The following is a 24,879-nucleotide window of genomic DNA, read 5'->3' on the forward strand; positions in this document are numbered from 1 at the left end:
GGGTACAATGGGTTCTAATTTTGCAAACTGAACAACTACACAACTAAGGGAGGTTGTGGTACAGTTGTGTTCTGTTTGTAATGGTCAACCTTTTTCTGGTGGTATGAATATTCGTTGTAACACAAAAGCATATTTGATTGCTGAAATGTGGTGCCTTACACACAAAAAGGACCAGTTGTAAAACTGATTAAAGTTGTTTCATAAAAACAAGAATACATTGAAACACACATTTTATATTAAGTGAGTTTGTTTCATTCCCCTTTTTGGACTGCATACTGGCACAGCCAAGTTCTGCTCTCTCAGGGCTCAGGCTAGCGGTATCCTGACCCCTTAGGACTGATGGAGGGTCTGTGAGGAACCCCTCATGGGCAGGAATTTCCCCAAAATGTTTTTTTGGGGTGCACAAGGATCCGCGGATCCTCAACAATACTCATCGTGGCCCCACTTGTGAATTTGTGATGGATCCAAAGCGCTATTTAAAAAAAGGAAAACCACTCCTAGACCTACTCACACACTCACTCACACATACCGAATCACAGACCCACAAAACCACTACCACACCCAGTCACAGAACACACATACCCACTCACACACCCACTTACACATTCACACAACCACTTACCCACAGACCCACAAAAGCACTTGCACACCCACTTACAGACCCACACTACTACTCACACACCTATTCACACACTCCCACACCCACTTATATACACACAATCACTCACACACACATACAGCCCCTCACACGCCCACTCACAGACCCACAAACCAACTCACACTCACCCACAGACCCACACAGCCGTTCACACATGCACTCACACACCCACTCATACACTCACTTACACACATATACAGCCACACAATCAAACACCAAGTCACATACTTACTAACATGACCCCCAGCGTGGGATTGGCTGCATGAGGGGGGCCAGGCCCTGCAGCCAACCCCTACCACACACAGAATAGCAGCAGTTGGATTAAACTATAGTAATTAATTAGTAATTCATTGAAAAAACAAATGTTACAGAGAGTTATAGTCAAGAAAAAGAATACAAAAACCTTAATAATTCAGTAACAAACCAAAGGTTACTGGGAAGTATAGTTAGGTTCAGATTTAAACAAACAAAACCATAGAAATTCAGCAGGTGTAGTTATGCTTATCTCATTAAACTATAACTCATGCCCTAAAGTAACTCTAACTCGAGCCCGCCATGCACTGCTAACTTACTTACATATTACATCAGTCATGAAAACTTCTATGACATAATTGATAATATTACTGCAACATTTGCAATAAAATTATTGATGAGAAAACTGTGCATGGCAGGGTGTGTGGTATAGATCCATACACTATGGCGAAAAAAAGAAGAGCAGTGCTGGAATCAGCTGGTGGGAGATCCTGATCTACGAGGAACAACCTGAGACGAGCAGGGCCAGGGGTTGAGCACTTGAGATGGTTCAGGTGCATTGTGGGTGCAGGGAGGAGAGAAACAGGGAAGGAGGGGAGTTGCCGAACCACAGACACCTACCCTACATCCCTACGGGGAGACGTTGGCCCAGAAAGGGGTCTATTCTTGCCCTTGGACATTGCTCTTGTTGCTGTTTACGTTTATTAATGGGGGTACAGGTTAGGGACACTCACAATGGCTGATTGGACTAACCCGGAAGGAACCTACTCACTACAAGGGGGAACTACACACTACTAACACACATCATAAACATTAAAGACACAACGTGGGTGAAAGCCTCAATGCCTACATAACCTTTCTACTACACATGATCCACTACGGATAGTGACACTAATGTGAATGACCTTGATAATCCTGTGAAAAGGAGGGCCATTATCTCATACCTGGAACACACAAGGGCAGACATGTCTTCTGCAGGAGACACACTACCTTGCAAGGGACTGGCATCACCTGAAATGTAGGGTCTTTCCACAACAATTCTACTACTCTGCTAACAATAAAACAGCAGGAGTGACCATTCTCATCTCTAAATCCTTCAAGGGGTGGACAAAGGACAAGATTGTGCAGATCAAGGGGTGGCTACTGGTACTATACATAGGTACAGAGGAGCAGGCACTTGCACTCGGCTCTAGGTATGCCCCTGACCAGGGCCAAAGGCCTTTCATCCACAAAGCAGTTGTCAAAACAATGACCCCTAGGGAGAAACTGGTCCCAACTGAGGGGAGATCTCAATATTGCGTTTCAAAATGAGCTAGACCGCCCAGCATCTCAGCAGGGAGTGTCGAGGAAGATCAAAAAGGAAAGTTCTCAATGGCTCTGTGAGATGGGACTGCAGGATCTGCAGAGGGTGGGCCTCCTCAATCCATGGAATACTCCTTCTACTCCCACGCACATAAAATCTACGCCAGACTCAATCATTTTCTAGGCACAAGAGAAGTGCAGAGTTTAGTCACTGCCATTGAGATAGAACCCTGCTCCTTGTCCGGTCATGCTGCCGTAGTGATTGACATTACTCTCCCTCCAGTGACTTGAATACATCGGTCATGGTGCCTAAGGGAGACACACCTACGCAAACCTGATGTGTTCAAACTAGTTAAACAGGCCATTTGCTTCTATCTACTGAACAACGACACAGCTGATACCCCAGTTTTGGTCCTGTGAGATGCTTTAAAAGCAGTGGTCAGAGGAACCTTTACAGCAATTCCCGCTGGTGACAATAAGTTGAGCCACGAGAAGAGAGAGCAGCTACAGCAACAAGTCAAAGAACTTGAGCGCATTCACCACCGTACAGGTGCCCCTAGGATGTGGAGGCAGTTAGAGGCGGTGCGGACACAGCTAGCACACTTGGACCTCAACAGGGCAGAATATTCTCTTCTCTGCCTAAAGCACAACTTTTATGTGGGACGACACAAGTGTTGGCGACTACTAACCAACAAACTCCATGCCCAACGCCAAGCAACAAGTGTCAAAGTACTAGCCAGAGAGGACGGCTCCTAGATCAGAAACGATGACCTTATCCCTGCCCTGATCAGAGACTTCTCTAGCGATCTTTACTTAGCACAGCCTATACCCGGGAGTACTGTTGCGGGGTATTGAAAGAAAGTGATTGTTTCTTGTCTAACCTTGACGCAGGTAGATGAGATTGATCGACCTATCCACAGGGAGGAGGTACTAGCCGCCATTGCTTGCCTGAAACTCCATAAATCGCCGGGACGGGACAGCTTTCCTGCGAGCTTTTATAAGACCTTCGCCACTTGTTGCCAGCCATCTATAGTAGTAATTCCCAAGTCTGGAAAGGACACTCCGGAATGTGAGTCCTACCGGCCAAGCTCCCTCCTTAATGTTGATGCCAAACTGCCAACTGGTATCCTGGCAGCCCAAATGAACCCATTGATGACTGGGCTGGTCAGCCCCAACCAGGCCGGATTCATTCCCCCGAGACAATGCAGTGACAATTCCAAGCAAATCCTCCAACTCATCAACAAGACCAAGCGCTTTAAACGTGAGCTGCTGCTTCTAGCAGTTGACGCTGAAAAGGCATTTGACCGCGTACACTGGCCCTAACTGGCAGCCACACTCACTTGTTTCGGCTTCGGACCCAGGTTCCGTAACTGGATACTGAACAATTACAAACACCCATGGGCTACAGTTAGGGTGAATGGGACAATGCTGAACCACTTCCCCATCTGCAGGGGCACCTGACAGGGGTGCCCGCTGCCTTCCCTGTTATTTGCACTCAACATGGAGCCCTTCGCTCAACGTGGAGGGGACAAGCTGAACGTCACCGGGGTCTGCTTTGGAGGAGGGACACCACACCATCTGCCTCTCGGCTGATGATGTCATTGTATGCTTTGCGACCCATGGTCGGCCATACCAGCATTCCTGGAGGAGGCAGGGCACTTTAGTGATGCAGCAGGATTTCAGATAAATATCCCGAAATCCCAGACGCTGAACCTCCCAGTCTCTCAACAAACCGCAGCGCAACTCTCTGGTAGCCTCCCAATCCAGTGGACCACGACCGATATTCCCTACCTAATGATCCAATTGGCCATGACAGTCATTGACACCGCTATACTGAACCACTGCACCGTACATAGACAAATTGTGCAAGATCTCGCCCAGTGGCGCTTCTACCCACTCTCATGGCTTGGCCGAATAGTGGTGCGCAAAATTACTACTCTCTCTCAAATTCTCTTTTTATTCCAACCCCTACCAGTGGACCCACCATCAGGTACGATTAAACCCCTCCAACAGGCACAGTCTTGTTTTGTGTGGGCAGATAAATGCCCTCGAAGGAACCATGTGCATAGCTGTCAGTCCCCCAAAGAAGGCAGACTAGGAATCCCAGATCTCAAGCAATACTACCAAGCTTCCCAGCTCTGTCATTTTGCTGAATAGTCAAGAGCAGAGTCTGAAAAAACATGGCTTTTTATGGACAGAGTGATCACAGGCATACATCTATGGAAAGTGCCCTTCCTCAACATACCACAACGAGTCTGGGGACTATACCCCTCCCGAGTACCAGGCCAATGCTTAAGTTATGGGAGAGAGTAGAAACGACCATTGGCTTAACCACGTTTTCCTCATCCCTGACAACCATACTTAACAGCCCAGACTTCACGCCTGGCCTGGACCAACATGTGTTCCATCGATGGCAGGAGAGTGGATGCCACTCCATTGGAAACCAGTTTGGGGAAGATGGCGTCCTTTCATTTGAAAACCTGTGAGAGGACTTTGGGATGCCAGAGACCAAAAGACTACACTACCTCTAGGTCAGGCAATGGGTAACACATCCTACAGTAAAACCCATAGCGCAGAGACCCTCAACAGCTTTTGAACACAAAGCTCACAGACAAGGGTATGATATCAGACCTCTACAGCCTTTCACTTTGGGCTTCCCCGTCATCGAAACCCCCAGGGCAGGTATGATAGGAGAGGGAACTAGGTACACAATTGAGCTTCATGGAATGGGGGGATACACTACACAGCCCGACACACCAAGGTCTATAAAAATCACTACCTATTGGTATCATACACCCATTGCCTACAAAGATGTTACCCCACATGGAAGGCGGGCTGCTGGCGACAATGCAGTCAGCTGGGCACACTGGTCCACATCCTATGGGAATGCCCCAAGCTCTCCCAATTCTGGAACCAGGTCGTACAAGATATAGATACCCACCAGGGAACACAACTACATAGATTCCCTGCCTACACAATTCTCGGCCTACCCAACCGCTCACATTCCCACTCAGATCAAAGGGTCGCTGCATCGGCCTAGCCTTAGGAGCGGCACATCAGACGATCCTAGCACACTCGGACATGGATACAGTGCCCACACACCTGGCTTCGCTTTACAGAATCTTGCATATTCTAGGGGTGGAAAATCTTTCCTTAGTCTTGACATCACAAGGAGGCTCCTACGGTGAATTATGGAAACCATTCATTACACTTTTGTCCCAAGAATTCCAGGAACTAATGTGCCCTAAATACCTGAGGTTAATAGGTCTCCTGAAACAGCCCACCAGAGTTGATATTATTCAACTCCGATTACAAATACACAAGATGACACTTGACCCCCTTTCTACCACATGCCTGAATGTCCCTGTGGGGAGGAAGGGGGGTAGAGGTAGGGAAGGGAGGGCTTGTTTAAATACCAGTCCATATTGATTGTCTTGTTTCCTGTTGTCCTCATTATTCTAATGTGTCCGTCCATAACATTTGTGCAAACTCATTTCACTAATAAAAAGAATTAAAACATAAAAATAGAATTTCTCTCACAGGCTAGTGGCCCAGCCTCTTGGAAAATCTAAAGACAGCATCAGTGGTCCTACATTGATCGTAATCCCCAAATAAGTAAAGTGAGGAGTTTTCATAATTTCCTCACAACTAAGTAAAACATTTTTTTGTCTTAGATAGCTTTGGGTCACATTTAATTACAAAGGACTTAGTATGATTGGTCATAAGTCCTAGACTAGACATAAAATTATTAGAATCATCTAACAGAAGCTAAAGCACATTGGTTGTCCAGGCAATAAAAACAGCATCATCTGTGCAAAGCAGAATGGGGATTTCTCTATCTTTTCCAACCTTCATCAAATGCTCCCCAAGGGAATTAATATGATTAAAAAATAAAAAGGGGGCCAAGACCCAACCTTGTCTAACCCTGGTTAATGACAGAAATCTTTCAGTTTGATCCCCGCTCCTGCTGTATCGAACTCTGGCTGTGGTATGACCATGGAGCCTGCAGAGCAGAGAAACAATAACACTATCAATCCCTAGCTTTAACATTATAGACCATAGCTTTGAGCGGTCAACCGTGTCAAAGGTGCAAGTTAAGTCCATTAAGGTGAGATGGACACAGCCTTTTTTAGCCTTAGGCCCTCATTATGAACATGGCAGGAAAGACTGCACCGCCGGTGGTAACTACCGCCAACAATCAGGAGGTTTGGGCCGCCAAATAATGAAGCACATGAAAAACAGGCAGCCTGAAAAACACCCACCACCAGCAGAGGAGTGTCGAGAACGACAGAAGAAACCACCCACAGTCCGACGGAAAGGCCCTACCGACCCAACAATTAATGAAGCACTAGACCGCTGTCAGTTCCGGGGTGTGAACCACCGCCATGCAAACCCTAGTGGAAATGATCCAAGTAAAAGGAAACACTTACTAGAGGCTCACACAACTTGCCGAAGCAGACATGGAGAGAGAGTTGCAAATCATGCCAGTGCTGCTCCTTGCCATATACCTCCACGACCGAGACCGCCGACGAAGACAATGATGGTAAGTACCACAACCTACTAAACAAGGGAAGAAAGGGCACAGTAACATACCCACCCACCCCACAAAGCACTCACAACCCCTCACAACATCACAAACCATACACACCTGAGCAAGAGGTACTTACCCGACACAAGCCCAAGACAACCTGCCCAAAGTACCCACATGTGCACAACACCCCCCACAATGAAACAAGGAACCATGGATCCAGAGTGTGGCAACACCAACACTGGCCACACAAACTTTAATAAAGCTCCAGGAGCATCAGATTGTCCACATTAGGCCAATGGCCAGTCCATAGCAAAAAGGCGGATGGGCCCAAATGGCCCGAACTTGACTCCCACATGTGCACATGGTACTGCACCATAAAGGGGCATCAATGGTGCAGCCAGGCACCTCATGGAACAGGGGCAGGGGGTGCCGGAGGTGGGGACTTATGTCTGGGGGGGGGGGGCTTAGGCTTACGTTTGGGATGTGAAAGTGTTTGGGTTTCACCTTCGAAGGTGGGGGAGCAGGCTTGGACTGGGGGCGGCAGATGTACCTGGGCCAGCACGGGGCCTCTTGCTCACAGGGGAAGGTGCACAGGAATGGGAAGGGTGGACAGGGGCAGACTTGGACGTGGGAGGAGTGGACAGGGCAAGGAGGTGGGCACGTTTAGGGACGAGACGGCGTGGGCCAGTTGGTTCAAAAAGGTCTACACGGATAGGAAAAGTTTCTTTGGGGCAGTCGGGGTGGACCTGGAGGAAGGTGTGGGAGTGGAGGTAGAGGGAGTGGTCGTAACAGGTGTATGTGTGCGTGACATGGATGCAGGTGACTGTACAGTATGCTGAGGTGTGGTGAATGTGTGTTGGATGTGTGTCTGGGAACGTTCGAGTGGCTTGGGAGGAGGGGGGTGGACACAGTGGGACAAGACAGGCTGCCAGTGTAAATGTATATGGTCTGGGTGTCTGCATGTTTGCTGAGTGTGCTGTAAGTGGTAGTCCGAGTCAATGTGGTGAGTGCAGGTGTGGTGTCTGGGGTGCATGATTGGATCTCTGATGTTGCGGTAACTGCAAGAATTGGGCCAGAAACAGTGAATGGAGGTGCAGTGCTTGTGAGTATGCATGTAGAGGTGACAGACAGGGAGGCGGAAGTGGTGGACACAGAGGGGGAAGTGGATGTTTTGTGTGTGCCTTTGTATGTTGGCTGTGTGTATGCCTTTGGTGGGAATTGTGGTGCTTGTGCTTCTGTGTGTGCTTCTTGTGTGTTGAGGTGTGAGCATGGCTGCCTGAACATGTGCTTGGAATGGGTGAAGGGAGTGGGTGCTGGAAGGAGTAGATGTGGTTGGAGGGAGGACGGAAAAACCAGGGACACTGGCTGCCGTCAAAGAGGAGGCCAGAGCCTGAAAAGATCTCTGTAGGCCAGGCACGGCATCGTGAATGCCATCCAGGTATGCATTGGTCTGCTACATGTGGGATGCTAGCCCCTGGATGGCATTAACAATGGTTGTCTGCTCTACAACCTCAGGAGGTCAATAGCCTACTCCGTGAGGGCAGCAGGGCTGACTGGGACAGGGGATGAGGTGCCTGGGGCAAAGGAGATGCCCACCCTTCTGGGTGAGCGGGCACACACAACTGGGTGGGGTGCAACTGGGAGGGCGGTTATGGTATGGGGGTGGCGGAAGATGACAAAGAATGGGTGGGCCCACTAGGGTCCGCCACCACCAGGGAGTTCCCATCGGAGGAGGTATCAGAATCACTACCTCCAGTGGTAGTTGCCTCACCCGTGGTACTCCCCTCACCCTCCAACCCACTGGTCCCCTTGGCGTCGCTCAACTCTGCCTCCTCAGAACCGTGGGCCACTGCATCCCCACTCGCCAGTGCCACTGCTCCCTCGCCAGATGATGCTGATGTACACAGACAACACAAGAGTACAGGCGATGTGCAGCTTTTTTGCTGACAAGGCCCTGGCGGTGGCTGGTGGTAACAGAAATTTTGGCGGATTCTGTTTTTGGCATCTTTATATGGCGGGTTTCTGTTCACCGCCAATGGCGGTATTTGTTCTCCGTCGCCACAGCGGGTGACGGAGTTTACCGCCATGTTCATAATGACCCCTCAGTGTACTTTTGGACAATTAAGGAGAGGTTTAATGACCAGACCTGGTTAAAAACCAAACTGTAAATCGGAGAGCCCCTGTGACTCTATTGCCCAGCTTTCCAGTTTGGATAATATTACTCTACCTAAGATCTTCACTGTACTGTCTAGGAGAGATATTGGGCGATAACAGTGGGGTAGACCCATCTCCTTTTTTAAATATGGGAATAATGATGGCCTCCTGCCAGGTTTTAACCCGAGGGCCTATTATTGCACTTCTTATGACATTGCTTAATAAAAGAGCCCAAAAATGTGGAAGAGATTTGAAAACATCCAAAGGGACTCTATCAGATCCCAGTGCTTTACCTGAGGGACTACTCTCAATAGCCAAAATTACATCAGATATTGTGATTGCACTGCAAAGTGCTCGCCTGAAGCTCAAGTCACAAAGAGCTTCCTTTTCAGAACCCATAGTAGGGGTCTGCTCTTTTGGATTGACGACATTAGAAAAGTGAGCCACCCAACCTTTACTAGAAATAACACATTCAACTTTTGGCAAGGCCTCACCGAAGGGACTCAAAGAATTTATGACTTACAAAAAGCTTTAAGAATCTTTCAGCTCACTTGCTATTCTTAAATCCTCCCAGGCCTTTACCCTAATTTCAACCTTGCTTGTGCGAGTTGCCTTTTTGTAAAGTTTCCTGGCGTGAGCTATTTCTGATTGATCCTGCAGGCATTTATTTAGAGCAAGTTTGAAGAGCTTATGAGCTTTAGAGCAGAAACTGTTAAACCACCTTCGGTTGTCCTTACTTTTTGGGGCAGTCTTAGTTAATTAATCAGCCATATAACTATTAAAACCTAGTACAGTGGTTCCCAACCTTTTGATTTCTGTGGACCCCCACTTTAACATTAATGGAACCCAGGGACCCCCAATGACCCCATCATTAGAATCCGGGGACCCCTGCCTGAGTCATTACTGGAAGCCGGGGACCTAATTTGTCAATATTTGTTAATATTTTTTAATTTTCTAGTCTCTCGCGGACCCCCTGAGAAGGCTTTGCGGACTCCCTGGGGTCCCCGGACCACAGGTTGGGAATCACTGACCTAGTATATGAAGTTATAACTTATAACGGATTAGCTTCCTCCTGCAGGACTTTGTCAATGTTTGATTGATTATACAATAAAAGATCTCTACGGAAAGGACCAAATGATTGTGAAGGTAAGACTATATTTAAGATGTATTATGCTTTACGCCACTCTATGTACCTTGATGATATATATAGTGATACCTCAAGGCACGTAGATATGAAGTTAAGTAAAGTAAACCTATACTTACCTATACATACTTACCTTGTCAATATTTTGGCCCTCGATAATTTGCCCTTTACCGTAGGTGCTCACATTACTTAGAGGTCATCCCTCCTATTGACCTTAAAAACATAAGATGGCCTCTCAAAGGCACTTCTTCTTAGTTTTGTTCATAGTATGTCAAGTCACCAGAAAGTCATCCAGCCCAGATAGTGGCTATCCCCATCCGCCTTTACTTGAAAATCATTTTAATTTAATTTAAATGTGACATACACATCCAGGAAACCTGGCTACTACATAATGTACCAAACTCTCGCCATTGACGTCAATTCCCCGAAATGCCAGTGGTAGTGGAAGTGACATCACAAGCCCTTTGACCTCCACTTTTACTCACACAGGTACTTATACATACACACAAATTCATATTTACATACACTCTCTCTCACACATAAACACACTCACCCGCAAGCCCACACAACATACATTTAAAAACATGTTTTTTACCAACCTCAGCTGCCATGTTATGGCGCATTCCAGATAATTGTACACCATTTTATTACACTCAAATTGAATAATATATTATTATACACTATTAATATCATAAAAAATTGATAGAAAACAAAAAGATTGGCACCCCAAATGACGTCCATAAGGACGTGCTGACACTGTGTTCCTGTTATAGAATTTGCCACCTCTAAGGCCAGGGGTCGGAAAGGTTGTGCCATAGGTCGCAGGTGCAGCCCCTTGGGACCCCTAATGCAGTACTACAGTCTACCTACATGACAAAAACAGCAAAAACGTGCAGTGGATCAAGAAGGGATTCGAAAACCCTGGTCTTGATGACAGCATTCTAGCTCCATTCTCAATCTCGATTTCAGAAGGAGGAAAAACAGTAAGTGATAAGTGCCTCTTACTTCTGAAATTCAGGCAAAGAAAAACGTTTATAGCAATTTAATTAGCTGCAACCAGACGTGGCAGTGGGAGGACGATGAAGACAGAGAGTAGGCACTGCTGGATGGGTGAAAGAGTGACCACAGGGTGAAAGAGTGACCACAGGGTACAGGAAGCCAAGGGTAGACAGATCTGCACTATGCTGCAAATTGTATTTTTGGTTCTTCGCAGCAGCAATCCATCTAAGGCAGTTCCCAGCACGCCTGACACAGCCAATCAAATAAAATAAATACATTAAGAAATGCTCGCCTCCCAAAACAACTTTCCAAAAAAGCCTTGACAGAAGTGCCAGTCTCCTCTCAGCCTGCAAGACAAACAGCTGTACAGCATCCATTTTAGGACATCCTCATTCCTCACTCCTCATCCCTACTTCTCATCCCTGCTTCTCATCCATCATCCCTACTTCACATCCATCATACATCATCCCTACTTCTTATCCCTCATCCCTACTTCTCATCCATCATATATCATCCTTACTTCTCATCCATCATCCCTACTTCTCTTCCATCATCCCTGCTTCTCATCTCTGCATCTCATCCCTGCTTCTCATCCATCAATCCTACTTCTCATCCATCATCCCTGCTTATCATCCCTCATTCCTGCTTCTCATCCTTACTTCTCTTCCATCATATGATATGTATGATATGTCGAATGACATCCTGAAAAATCTCTGCCGCAGATAACACAACAAAACTTAGGGCCTGATTATGATTATTGCGGACGGGGTTACTCCATCACAAACATGAACGATATCCTGTTCGCCTTGTTAAAATTCTGTTATATCCTATGGAGATCGTAATGCGGCAGACGGAATATCTGTCACATATGTGACTGACTATTCCATCAGCCAAGATCGTAATCAGGCCCTTAGGCCCTCATTATGACATTGGCGGTAAATCCCACTTACCACCGTGCTGACTGCCGCCAACATACCGCCGCTGCAGCAGATATCCGTTCACCATATTATGACACACACACACCAATCCGTCACTATTCAGCCACAGACACAAGTCCGCCACACCAAAGGTCAGTGATAAGCTGGCGGTATCCAAACGAACACCGTTACGCCAACAGAACTACGGCCATCACGTTATGACCCACAAATCACCCCGGCGGACATTCAACTGCGGTAAACCATTGGTGGTACATACCACCGCGCTCAAAATACACACACATACAAAACAACATTACATTGGTCAATTTAAATAATACACACTTGACACCCATACACACACCACACACACCCACTCACACCACTACACCCACATTACTCACAACCCTTTACAACTACAAATAATTGCCACCAGAAAGAGACAGCAAGACCCCCTACACAACCAGAGCCACATACCACTCACACCTATACACCACTCACGCACCCCACATCACACACCCTAACACATTACCCTACACAACCTCACCTACACACCTTACACAACAACCATGGCACCCCCCGATTCTCAGAGGAGGAGCTAAGGGTGATGGTGGAGGAAATCATCAGGGTAGAGCCTCAGCCATTTAGAGCACAGGTGCAGCAGATAACTATAGCTAGAATGATGGAGCTATGGCGGAGAATCATGGACAGGGTCAACGCCGTGGGACAACACCCAAGAACTAGGGATGACATCAGGAAGAGGTGGAACGACCTACGGGGAAGGTACGTTCCATTGCAGCAAGACACCAGCTTTAGAGGACATTCGGTGGACCCCCACCTGCTCCCCCACAACTAACAACATGGGAGGAGTAAGTTTTGGCAATCATCCCTCCTGAGGGCCTGGCCGGAGAAGGAGGAGGACTGGACTCTGTAAGTCAACTCTCTTCTTTTATCACCCCCTACCTGCATGCTATCACATACCCTCACCCTCACCCTCACTCCCATCACTCTACCACCTCCCAGACACCCCACCATCACATCCCACACATTCCAATAACAAGCCCCGCATGAACTACCAATGCATGGACATCACTCACAGCCCTGCATGGACACCTATCACCAAAGCATGCACACTAGAGAGAATCAGCTAGCCCACCATATACAAACTTACACAAGTGAAAGCTGCCAGGGCAAATACAACCAAATAGGGCAACCCACCGATGTACAATATGTCACACACAGAAACAATAACACATAATTTACATCCCCACAGGTATCCTAGCCAATGTCACCAGAGAAGCGGTGCCAGCACTATCCAGTCCCACAACTGAAGAGGTCCACAGTGATGACAGCAACTCTGGTCGCCTGGATCTGGATGGCCAACCTGGCCCATCAGGGACCTCTGGACAGTCGGTTACCCAGGTCCAGTCACACACCACCACAGAGCCTCCCCCATCTGGAAACACCACCACAGTACCCACCCAGTGTGCCCACATCTTTGTCCCCAGGACACGTCAATCAGCAGTGTGTCCACCTACACAGGGACCCCAGGGCACACCTCATACCCAAGACGATCAGGGACCTGGAGTCAGTGGGCACACGGATCAGGGGAGAGAGGCGCAGGACAACAGGAAAACTGGGAGGAGTGCTGTGCGCCAAGGGGAGGACAGGCCCAGGGAACCGACTCTCCTGGAGGCACACACCTAGATCCTGGGAGCATATCAACATTCCCAGGACACGATGGGCAAGATCCTGGACAACGTGCAGGAGAACAGGCGGCTGCAGGACGGACAGTACCAGGGGATCAGGGAGAACTTGCAGGTCATCAACACCACCCTGGTCTCCATTGCACGGGTGCTGGCAGACATGGCCAACAGTATGAGGGAGGCAGTCTCACAACAGCGGGCTCCTGCCACTAGCCAGACATCTGAACTGATTTCCTCCTCCGTTGCCACTAGCGGACAGGAAGCCTCACCACAATACTCACAGGCCACCTGCAGAAGGAGAACCACCCGCAAACATTCCCTGCAATCCAGGCAGAAGCCAGAGACTATTGCCAAGACCCCCGCCAGGAAATGAGACTCTCCTGATTGTCATCCTTATGTTCCACTCTGTCACCCTGTCTACCTTGAACTGCCATTGCTCCCCTTCCTATGTCCCCTTGGACAATGCACCTGTGCTACAAGTAGACTGGAACAATACCCTGGACTTTCCTCTATCGTCACCCCATCCCAATGTACTTTCCCCTCTTCTTCTTAGCACTTCAATAAACACCCTTGGATAAAAAACAAGTACAGAGTATGTTACATTTTTAAAGTATGTATTTACTTGACCAGATTCAAACATTGCAATTCAACTGTACAGTAATTGTGCACATAGGAAATAACTGTATTTGGCTGCAGTGATCACAGCAGGAGCGATAGTGGGGCACCAACATCTGTAAAATGAATTGCCAAAAGGTACAGTAAGTGGGCATAGAAGTGGGAAATAACAGCATGCCAGTGCCAAGGATCTACAATATAATGACAATGAAATGTGAAGTAACACTGTCTTACCTGTGTGTCATTGGAAGTATTGTCGTATCACTGCAGTTCTGTTGTCCTCATCCTCATCCTCTGCCTCCTCATCCTCACTGTCCACATGGCCCACTGCTGCCACACGGGCATCTCCAGCCTCCTACTCTTTCAGAAAAGGCACATGGCGTCTCAAGGCAAGGTTGTGCAACATGCAGCATGCCACAATTATCTGGCAGACCTTCTTGGGTGAGTAGCACAGGGATCCACCTGTTAGATGGAGGCACCTGAACATAGCTTTCAGGAGGCCGAAGGTTCTTTTGATTATCCTTCTTGTTTGACCATGTGCCTCATTGTAACGTTCTTCTGCCCTTGTCCTGGCATTCCTCACAGGGGCCAGTAGCCATGATAGCTTGGGGTAACCAGAGTCACCTGCAAATATCGAGCGGCAACATTTAGCCACACACTAGCCCATATGTCCCACACCATACCCATACACCAACACCTACTGGGTGGGAACCAGGGATCACTTATTAGCCACACCCTGTGCCTCTTTAGTTGTGCCATCACATTTGGGATGCTGCTATTCCTCAGGATAAAGGCATCATGCACCGACTGAGAACATGGGAGATGTACTAGTCCACCAAGCACACAATCTGTACATTCATGGAGTGGAAACTCTTACGATTTCTGAACACCTGTTCATTGTGACGGGGGGACAAATGCAATATGAGTTCCATCAATCGCCCCAATTATGTTGGGGATATGTCCCATTGCCTACAGGTCACCCTTCACTGTGGCAAAATTCTCCACCTGGGGGAAAACAATGTAGCTGACCATATGTTTAATCAGGGCAGGCAACACTCTTTCCAGCACTATTGAGAACATTGGCTGTGACATTTCTGCTGCCAAGCCCACTGCCACTTGAAAAGAACCAGTTGCCAGGAAATGCAGCACTAATAGAACTTGTACAAGAGGGGGGATACCAGTGGGGTGACGGATAGCAGATATCAGGTCAGATTCAAATTGGGCACACAGCTCTGTAATTATGGCCCTGCCAAGTCTATAGGTGAGGATGATGTGCCTGTCCTCCAGTGTTGCCAAGTCCACCAGGGGTCTGTACACGGGGGTATTACTTTATCTCCTATTCATCCGCAGCGGTAGAAATCTAAGGGACAAAAGAGTGAGGAGCCGGTCACAAACTGAACATTGGAACCACAACAGTACAATGCATGATGTCAATTTGTAATGGTTAAGTGGAATTTGTCCTGTATGTCCAAATTTGAACAGTGACGCAGTTTTTATCCCGGGCCTGCCCCACTCCCTGAAATGGCATCCGCCTGTCCTGTGTGGAGGGACAGGTGGAAGTGAGGTAATTTCGCTGACGGTGTGCGTCGTTACGGGAGGCGGTCGGGAACAACCGTGCAACTCCTCATTGTTTAACATTGTGCCCTATGGGGTACAGTGGCCAATAGTGATCTACGCCGGCAGTGACGGTATGCACCGCCACAGATGTGACTGCCATTTTCTATCTGATCACTCACTTGCTACCTGAACTTCAACAGGAGAGGACCTACACTGCAGGTGCTGCTATGACCTTTGTCTGGAACCTACCATGGCACGTGTGACTGGGGAAAGGGCCCCTGCCTTCACCTCGGCGGAGTTGGAGCGACTGGTGGATGGGGTCCTTCCCCAGTACAGACTGCTGCATGGGCCTCCAGACCAACAGGTGAGTACACTGTGGGCACAATGCATGTGGCATGAATGCATGGAGTGGTGTGTGTGAAGGCCTCGTGTAAGGGGGGTGAGTGGATGTCTTCTGTACAGTGTATTGGTTGTGTGCTAGGCCATGTGTGTGCAAATGGTGATGTGAAGGGGTATGGTGGGCCATAAGTGTAACAGACAGGACTGTCTGATCTATACTATTTTCCTGTGTGTATTACCTCTGCAGGTCAGCGCCCATCAAAAAATGGGTATATGGCGTGCCATCGCCAAGGACATGCGGACCCTGACGGTCTACGGCAGACGGAACACCCACTGTCGGAAACGGGGGGAGGACCTGAGACGCTGGGCATGGAAGACAACAGAGGCCCAGCTGAGGAAGGGGTGCCCGTTGAACCCTGACCCCCCTGATGGCCCGTATACTGAAGGTGGCCTATCCTGACCTGGATGGGCTCATGAGGGCATCACAGCAGCCACAAGGGGATGAGCACAGAGCCCATCATTACAGCTTACGCATGGTAGGGTGGTATCTGGGTGGGGGATGTGTGTCAGTGGGTGCACCTAGCCCAGGCATGACAATGCAGAGTAGGTCTCCTGGTGGCAAGGGTCCTGGAGGGATGATCCTGATACCTGGCTCATAGGCATCCACAACTGGTCAGGGCTGCGTGGGTCCCAGGTGTGCTGCATTTGGTGGTGTGTGCCCCTCCCCATGCCTTGGTGGCTAGCAATATAACTAGAACTGCAATGCATAGTGCGTAGGGCTGTTCCCTGTGTGTAGGAGAGGTGTGTACTCCAACAGTGGTGTTGGTGCAGCCATTGACAGGTGTATCCTTTGTCTCTTCACCCACTTATTGTTTTGTCAACCTGTCCTTATATGCATTAGCATAATCAGGCGGAGGAGCAGAAGCACCGGCGATGAAGGGAGCTGCATCCCACAGGACCCAGGAGGCAGAGTCCAACTACGCTGAGGGCACCAGTTGGATGGAGGGAAAGGGGAGCACCACGGTGGAGACTCGAGGGGACAGTTCAGACACAGATACCTCCTCCGATGGAAGCTCCCTGGTGGTGACGGGCACCTCTGTGACCACCCAGGCTACAGGTACATCCGCCCCCCTTATCAGCAATGCCCTCCCAGCAGTCCCTCATCGAGTTGCCTGTGCCCGCTCATTCAGGAGGGTGGGCATCTCTTTCACCCCAGGAACTTCAGGCCCTGCCCCAGTGAGCCCTGCTGCCCTGAGTGAGGAGGCTATTGACCTCCTGAGATCCATCTCTGAAGGGCAGTCAACCATTGTGAATGCCATCCAGGGGCTGGAAGCCCTAAAGCAACAAACTAATGCATTTCTGGAGGGCATTCAAACTAGTTTGGCGGCCCAACAGAGATCGATCCAGGCTCTGGCCTCCTCTCTGTTGGCAGCCATTGTCCCTGTTTCCACCACCCCCCTCCGACTTCCTCTTCTCAATCCCATTCTCCTCAACCCCAACTTATCCCAAGCACACAGGCAGACGAGCATGCACACAAGACAACACACAAGAGTGGCACTGGCAAACACAAGCACCACACATTATCCCACAGGCACTCACACAAACACCATCCAGATGCAGACATACCAACATCCACAATGTCCACTGTGTCCCCATCCTCCTCCTCCTCCACCTCCCTCCCAGTTGCGTCTACACTCACACCTGCATGCACTATATTCTCATCCACTACCAGCATCACCACCTGTGAGAAAGTAGCCTCTTTCTAGCCTTGTTACCCCCACTTTTGGCCTGCTTGTGAGTGTGTGTCAGGGTGTTTTCACTGTCTCACTGGGATCCTGCTAGCCAGGGCCCAGTGCTCATAGTGAAAACCCTATGTTTTCAGTATGTTTGTTATGTGTCACTGGGACCCTGCTAGCCAGGACCCCAGTGCTCATAAGTTTGTGGCCTATATGTATGTGTTCCCTGTGTGATGCCTAACTGTCTCACTGAGGCTCTGCTAACCAGAACCTCAGTGGTTATGCTCTCTCTGTACAAATTGTCACTAACAGGCTAGTGACCAATTTCACCAATTTACATTGGCATACTGGAACACCCTTATAATTCCTTAGTATATGGTACTGAGGTACCCAGGGTATTGGGGTTCCAGGAGATCCCTATGGGCTGTAGCATTTCTTTTGCCACCCATAGGGAGCTCTGACAATTCTTACACAGGCCTGCCACTGCAGCCTGAGTGAAATAACGTCCATGTTATTTCACAGCCATTTACCACTGCACTTAAGTAACTTATAAGTCACCTATATGTCTAACCTTTACCTGGTAAAGGTTGGGTGCTAAGTTACTTAGTGTGTGGGCACCCTGGCACTAGCCAAGGTGCTCCCACATTGTTCAGGGCAAATTCCCCGGACTTTGTGAGTGCGGGGACACCATTTCACGCGTGCACTATACATAGGTCACTACCTATGTATAGCTTCACAATGGTAACTCCGAATAAGGCCATGTAACATGTCTAAGATCATGGAATTGCCCCACCAATGCCATCCTGGTATTGGGGAGACAATCCCATGATTCCCCGGGTCTCTAGCACAGACCCAGGTACTGCCAAACTGCCAAACTGCCTTTCCCGGGGTTTCACTGCAGCTGCTGCTGCTGCCAACCCCTCAGACAGGTTTCTGCCCTCCTGGGGTCCAGCCAGGCTTGGCCCAGGAAGGCAGAACAAAGGACTTCCTCAGAGAGAGGGTGTTACACCCTCTCCCTTTGGAATAAGGTGTCAGGGCTGGGGAGGAGTAGCCTCCCCCAGCCTCTGGAAATGCTTTGATGGGCACAGATGGTGCCCATCTCTGCATAAGCCAGTCTACACCGGTTCAGGGATCCCTCAGCCCTGCTGTGGCGCGAAACTGGACAAAGGAAAGGGGAGTGACTACTCCCCTGACCTGCACCTCCCCTGGGAGGTGCCCAGAGCTCCTCCAGTGTGCTCCAGACCTCTGCTATCTTGGAAACAGAGGTGCTGCTAGCACACTGGACTGCTCTGAGTGGCCAGGGCCAGCAGGTGACGTCAGAGACTCCTTCTGATAGGCTCCTTCAGGTGTTGCTAGCCTATCCTCTCTCCTAGGTAGCCAAACCTCCTTTTCTGGCTATTTAGGGTCTCTGCTTTGGGGAATTCCTTAGATAACGAATGCAAGAACTCATCAGAGTTCCTCTGCATCTCTCTCTTCACCTTCTGCCAAGGAATCGACTGCTGACCGCGCTGGAAGCCTGCAAAACTGCAACAAAGTAGCAAAGACGACTACTGCGACCTTGTAACGCTGATCTTGCCGCCTTCTCGACTGTTTTCCTGGTGGTGCATGCTGTGGGGGTAGCCTGCCTCCTCTCTGCACTAGAAGCTCCGAAGAAATCTCCTGTGGGTCGACGGAATTTTCCCCCTGCAACCGCAGGCACCAAAGAACTGCATCACCGGTCCTCTGGGTCTCCTCTCAGCATGATGAGCGAGGTCCCTTGAACTCAGCAACTCTGTCCAAGTGACTCCCACAGTCCAGTGACTCTTCAGTCCAAGTTTGGTGGAGGTAAGTCCTTGTCTCCCCACGCTAGACTGCATTGCTGGGAACCGCGTGTTTTGCAGCTACTCCGGCTCCTGTGCACTCACCGAGGATTTCCTTTGTGCACAGCCAAGCCTGGGTCCCCAGCACTCTAACCTGCATTGCACGACCTCCTGAGTTGTCCTCTGGCTTCGTGGGACCCTCTCGTGCAACTTCGGGTGAGCTCTGGTTCACTCCACTTTGTAGTGTCTGTTCCGGCACTTCTGCGAGTGCTGCTTGCCTCTGAGTGGGCTTCTTCTCTTGCTGGGTGCCCCCTCTGTCTCCTCACGCAATTGGCGACATCCTGGTCCCTCCTGGGCCACAGCAGCATCCAAAAACCCTAACTGCAACCCTTGCAGCTAGCAAGGCTTGTTTGCGGTCTTTCTGCACGAAAACACTTCTGCACGACTCTTCACAACGTGGGACATCTATCCTCCAAAGGGGAAGTTTCTAGCCCTTGTCGTTCCTGCAGAATCCTCAACTTCTACCATCCGGTGGCAGCTTCTTTGCACCCACACCTGGCATTTCCTGGGCATCTGCCCCCTCCCAACTTGATCGTGACTCTTGGACTTGGTCCCCTTGTTCCACAGGTACTCTCGTCAGGAAATCCATTGTTGTTGCATTACTGGTGTTGTTGTTTCTGGCAGAATTCCCCTATCACGACTTTTGTGCTCTTTGGGGAACTTAGGTGCACTTTGCACCCACTTTTCAGGGTCTTGGGGTGGGCTATTTTTCTAACCCTCACTGTTTTCTTACAGTCCCAGCGACCCTCTACAAGCTTGCATAGGTTTGGGGTCCATTCGTGATTCGCATTCCACTTCTAGAGTATATGGTTTGTGTTGCCCCTATCCCTATGTGCTCCCATTGCATTCTACTGTGACTATACATTGTTTGCACTGTTTTCTATTGCTATTACTGCATATTTTGGTATTGTGTACATATATCTTGTGTATATTTGCTATCCTCATACTGAGGGTACTCACTGAGATACTTTGGCATATTGTCATAAAAATAAAGTACCTTTATTTTTAGTATATCTGTGTATTGTGTTTTCTTATGATATTGTGCAAGTGACACTAGTGGTACTGTAGGAGCTTCACTCGTCTCCTAGTTCAGCCTAAGCTGCTCTGCGAAGCTACCTTTTCTATCAGCCTAAGCTGCTAGACACCCCTCTACACTAATAAGGGATACCTGGGCCTGGTGCAAGGTGTAAGTACCCCTTGATACTCACTACAAGCCAGTCCAGCCTCCTACACCACCACACCTAGCAGAACACACAACTCACTGGCAGACACCTCCACAACAGCCATGCACATGTCCCATGTGTCCTCTCCCACTGTGTCTGTCCCCCCTCCTAAAGTACACAAACGCAAGCACTCAGACACCCAACAGCCATCCACCTTACAAAAGCATCCAGACCATGCACCTGGACCCAAACTCAGCAGACAGACACCTCCTGCACAACCACTCCCTCTTCCTCCACTCCCAAACCGTCTCCCTCCCAATGTTCCTAAGAAGCTTTTCTTCTCTACCATTGACCTCTTCCCTACCCCTCCGCTGGTCCTTCACATCTGGCCAGGGTGGCAAAAACCCAGGTAAGCACCTCAGCCAACCAGTCCACGGGCCAAGTAGTCTCCACACCCACTCTGGTGGGAAAGAATCAAGGGCACTTGTGCAGAGGGTGAAGGCGCCTGCACCAGGCAGCCTCAAGGAAAGGGTGCCTGTCTCAGCTGCTGCCCAAAAGGGCAAGGAGCCAGAATCAGCTGCTGCCAGGAAGGGCAAGAAGCCAGCACCAGCTGCAGCCAGGAAGGGCAAGGAGCCAGCACCAGCACCAGCTGTAGCCAGGAAGGGGAAGGAGCCAGCAGGCAGGAAGGACAAGGGGCCTGGGGCAGGGACTCAGATGGAGCCCCCATCATCAACCATGGATGTGCAGCCGTCCAAGGCTGCAAGGAATGGGCTGGAGCCTCCCCCACTAGCAGCACCACCACCACCACTGTGCAGCCGTCCAAGGCTGGAGGGGATGGGCTGAAGCCTACCCCACCAGAAGCAGCACCACCACCACCAGTGGGCAGCTGTCCGAGGCTGCAGGGGATTGGCTGGAGCCTCCCCCACTAGCAGCACCACCACCACCACTGGGCAGCCGTCCGAGGCTGAAGGGGATGGACTGAAGCCTCCCCCACCAGCAGCAGCAGCACCACCACCACCAGTGGGCAGCTGTCCGAGGCTGCAGTCGATGGGCTGGAGCCTCCACCCACCAGCAGCAGCACCACTACCACCACTCGGCAGCCATCACCGCCGGCGGATGGTATGTAATCCTGCATCCATGGGCTGCTGTGCGGCTTGCCCCCTGCAAATCCAGTGGGTATGACACCCACCTGAGAGACTGTGACCTTGCACTCCCCAGGATCAAGAGCACATGGCATGATGCCCCCTCCAGAACCAGTGGCTAAGACACCCACCAACCCCAGCTTCCCCAGGATCAAGAGCACAGGGCACGTTGCCCCCTCCAGAACCAGTAGGTAAGATACCCACCAACCCCAGCCTCCCAGGATCAAGAGTATAGGGCACCATGCCCCCTCCAGAGCATGTGGGCAAGTCACCCACTTCAAAAAAGACTGTGGACTTGCGCTCCCCAGGACCGAGCACAGAGCATGGTGCCCCCTCCAGAGCATGTGGGCAAGTCACCCACTTGAGAGACTTTTGCCTTGCACTCCCCAGGATCGAGAACAGGGCATGTTGCCCCTCCAGAGCATGTGGGCAAGTCACCCACCTGAGAGACTGTGGCCTTGCACTCCCCAGGACCAAGCACAGGGCATGTTGCCCCCTCCAGAGCATGTGGGCAAGTCACCCACTTGAGAGACTGTGTCCTTGTACTTCCCAGGACCAAGCACGGGGCATGTTGCCCCCCACAGAACCAGTGATCTTGTTCCATCTGCTGGCTGAGGTGCCCCCCTGTTCCCCGTCCCACTGAGGTGCCTGCCTATTTTCCAACTGATGCCACTGCAGTGTTCTCTTCATGTTGGTGCAGGTGACAAGTGGGGCCTTGGACTTTGGCCTGTGGCCCTTTGGCCCACGCACACTGAGAACTGGGCAGTGTCCCTTGAACTGTACATTTGTATATACCAGTTACATTGCATATTTCTTATTTATACTGAGTTGATCTTATTACACTCACTTTCATAAATTCCTGTTGTCCTTGCATTATTCATCCGAGGTACGGGGTATATATGTTTTATTACTGCAGCTGATTGTGCGTATGGTGTTTGGGGTGGGGGGTATGTGTGTCGCGTGTGTGTGTCACTTTCTTTTTCTTCTCCCGTTCCCTTGTGTGCTAGGTGGCTGTACTCACCGTCGTCATCTTTGCAGTCATTAGTGTTCGTGGTGGAGCAGCATGTGGAAAATCATTGGGAAGACATGCACCTTGGCCACCAATGGCGGCGTGGTTGTTCCCTGTGTCTCCAATGGTGAGTCCTTTCACTTCTGTGCAGTGTTTCTGCCAGGGTTTGATGTCGTTGGTACTGCCCCGGAAAAGGTGGCGGATTGCAGGATCTTAATACGGTGGGCAGGACATTGGCTTCCGCCAGGCTGTCGGCGGCTACCACCGTGGTGGCTGTTGTTTCCGCCCTGGTGGTCGGTGTGGTAAAGTGGCTGTCTATCTGAGTTCTCACCAACATGGTCATAATTTGGCGGTAATTACCGCCAGCCTGTTGGCGGTATTACAGCCACTTTATCACCGACCGCCAGGGCTTTAATGAGGGCCTTAGTCTTTTATATTGAAATACGCCAATATGTCTAGCATATCTCCTCGAGTTCCATCTGATGATATCCTTTATTTAAATCAAGGGGAGAGAAGACTTTTGCATCATTCAATTGTATTAACATGTGAGCAATTTGCGGGTCTGGATGTTATCTTTCAATTACCTTGTTCGACTGTTGCATATCTGCACAGATGCATACAGCTCCTTCACTGTCCTTTTTGGGTACTACTACTATGAGAGAAACCCATGGTGTTGGACCAGTAGAACTTTCAATTATATCATGCTTAAGTGACAAGTTGAGTTCCTTTTCAACAGTCTCTTGTATAAGTAATGCAATTGTTTTGCATCTCTATGCAACAGGTGGACACACTCATTAACATGCAATTTTACTTTCATAGTCTTAAAATTTACTAACCCATGAAACAAAGAAGGGAACTGAATTACTATCTTTTGAAGAGCATTCACATTGTAGTTCACTAAGATCACTCCCATATCAGCAGCTGTGCTGAAACTGAGTAAACAGGCACATGAATGGGCACTTTTGTCTTCTTGTGTTTCTTTGTCGCTATGAATGAACCTTGACATTTCAATGGCGTTGATGTTGCCCATGTGTATATTTCAGTCTTCAATGGCATTGGTAATGGGGGTGGTTCATTATATTTCTCTTCAGGCATAATGTTTATCGATGCTCCACTATAGGAGGCTGGCCTGGTTTGTAGTGGGTACCTTGGGTACTTAAACCATATACCAGTGAAGTAGTAGTGTTCTAGCAGCTTAGGCTGATAGAGGTAGCTATAGCAGAGCAGTTTAGGCTGAACCAGGAGACATGCAAAGCTCATGCAATACCACTTATAGCTACACAGTACTTATACACAAGTAAAGACAATACTCAGTGTTACCAAAAATAAAGGTATTTATTTGGGTGACACAGTACCAAAAATATCTAAAAGACAATACTCCTTCTGGAGGTAAGTATTATACACAATATATACACTAGACACCAAAATTAGTCAAGTAAATGGTCATAAAACAATGCAAACAATAGGAAATGCTCTAGAATGCAATGGGAGAAAATAGGTCTAGAGGCAACGCAAACCATATACTAAGAAAGTGGAATGCGAATCACAAATTCCCCCCTAGACAAGTGTAGTGTGTGTAGAATCGCTGAGAGAGTAAGAATACAGTAAAGGTAAGTAAATTACCACACCCCAGAGCCCAGAAAAGCAGGAGTAAAGTACTTCAAGTTTCCTTAGGACACTACACCTCGTGATTGGGATTTTGCAGCAGCCAACCAAGTCTGCAAAAAACAACTGCTGGATTCCTGGACCTGAAGACCTTTTGAAGGAAGGGGAGCAAGTCCAGAAGTCTAAAGAAGTTC

This window comes from Pleurodeles waltl, chromosome 5 (genome assembly GCF_031143425.1).
Source record: "Pleurodeles waltl isolate 20211129_DDA chromosome 5, aPleWal1.hap1.20221129, whole genome shotgun sequence".
Classification (NCBI taxonomy): domain Eukaryota; kingdom Metazoa; phylum Chordata; class Amphibia; order Caudata; family Salamandridae; genus Pleurodeles; species Pleurodeles waltl.